Raw genomic sequence first — 1,861 nt, forward strand, 5'->3', positions numbered from 1 at the left:
CATTGCGTGCATATGAACTCCCTATTACATTTCCTAAAATAATTTCAAGAGTATCATCACAGCTATTTCATTGTGTTAAATAAATAGAAGCGAGGGTTAGAGTGGGATGGAATACTACTAGATATTTCTTGGGAGCAGCTCATGGCTATAAATCTCTTTCGTTATGCATTAATACTATAAAATAAGTTCAATGGAAATGAACACCACATTATACAAAACATCACTCAATAATTTGTAAATATTATTGCTCTTAGCTCCTACCTTGTAGCTCCTCTTCATTCTGGACTACAATGATGGCTTCGTGTCTCACATTGATGGCAGTAGGGAATTGTCTGGCGATTCTTAGATATTGACTGTGGTGTTTGAGGGAGCCGGCGCTGTGTGAGGTTTGTTGGATGAGTGAGAGGAACCCTATCATAAATAGACTACTATAATTATCACGATTGTTAAATACGAACGTAAAACAGAATATTATCTAGCAACTCTTGAATATTAATTATAGTTTTTCTCCTTAGTTTGTACCTTACAACTTTATTCTTCAGATATGACTCTGGCTTACGAGTAATGATTACAAACGATAATCCCAAAGATTGGCTTCTTATTGATTCTCTGTTGTAGTGTCACAATGTAGGCAAATCTCACTCAGCCGATTACTTCCTCAGCTTATACTTATAACTGAATTATAAATTGAACTGAAAAGATATTAATGAGAAATATAGGGGTCGCAGCTCTTGTTGTGACACCAGGCAACATGGCTCTAACACTAATCCCTCTTCCTTCCTTTCTTCCTTGTGCTGGATTTCTGCAGACTGGTGACGGCCCGCTGATGGAGACGAGAGCAGAGACCATCAACCTGAGGATGGTTTTGCGATATACGAGAAGGAGTCCTGTATTTGAACATATGGGATGATACTATAATCCTATAATGGATGGAAGTTGTACATAACGACTTACTGCGGACACTAATCCATGCAAATATTCCTCCCCTTCCTCTCTTATGCCTCCTCTATGGACTGGGCTGCCTCGGATCATCATTGGAGGCTGCAGAGGTTCTTTGACTATTTGATGGTTTGCGGTCCATGTAGATTCTTACGGCGCGGGCCTTCGTTACGGTGGGCGTGGGTATGCGGCGACTGAGGTAGGATCATATATATTGCGACTTATTGTATGCTACGATTCTGTAAGCATACATTAACATGGAACAGAATATTATCTAACTTTATCCTAACCTTTTGCTCTGTATTAATTCTCAGTCACATCATTGAAAATAATCATAGATAGATATAAATCTCACCTGGCTAATATTAATAATTATGAAACATTACAAGCGAGCGAGATGCTCCTGCCGATACTGAAACGTGTACTGCTGCTTAGTGAAACGGACATGGTACATAATCTAAAACTTCTTTATACAGCCTGCTAGCCCCTCGAAAATACGGACGCCCGTGGCGGATCATTCTACCTTATTTCTTTTCTCGAAGATGATATAATTCGATGCCTGGGCTCCAGTTCATATGTAACGTCGACTGAGGGCCACTGTCACCAAGCTTCGATTAAGGGTCTGCGCACAATAGGAGAAATATTAGGAACAGATATTAAATATGAGAATTTTAACCTATCAGAACTGTGTACTATGGAATGTGCGCTTTCTGACAGGTTAAAATTCTTATATTTAATATCTATTCCTAATATTTCTCCTATTGTGCGTAGACCCTAACTAATCGGCCTGGTAACTTTGCAGGCTTTCAACTGAAATTGATGTCGGAGCTGAGCTCACATTAATACTCCGACATCAGTTTCAGTTGGAAGCCTGCAAAGTTACTAGGCCGATTAGTTAATCGAAGCTTGGTGACAGTAGCCC

General features: G+C 39.7%; 1 long non-coding RNA gene across 1 annotated transcript; it reads right to left on the minus strand.

Moving 5' to 3' along the window:
- Positions 1 to 267: 267 nt before the first annotated feature.
- On the minus strand, positions 268 to 1,440 carry LOC108781916 (uncharacterized). The gene is made up of 4 exons (XR_001940974.1): positions 1,295 to 1,440; positions 955 to 1,178; positions 523 to 887; positions 268 to 411 (listed from the first exon to the last, which is right to left on the minus strand). It is a non-coding gene; the product is annotated as an uncharacterized LOC108781916 (long non-coding RNA).
- Between the last annotated feature and the right edge of the window lie 421 nt (positions 1,441 to 1,861).

This window comes from Cyphomyrmex costatus, unplaced genomic scaffold (genome assembly GCF_001594065.2).
Source record: "Cyphomyrmex costatus isolate MS0001 unplaced genomic scaffold, Ccosl1.0 scaffold92, whole genome shotgun sequence".
Classification (NCBI taxonomy): Eukaryota; Metazoa; Arthropoda; class Insecta; order Hymenoptera; family Formicidae; genus Cyphomyrmex; species Cyphomyrmex costatus.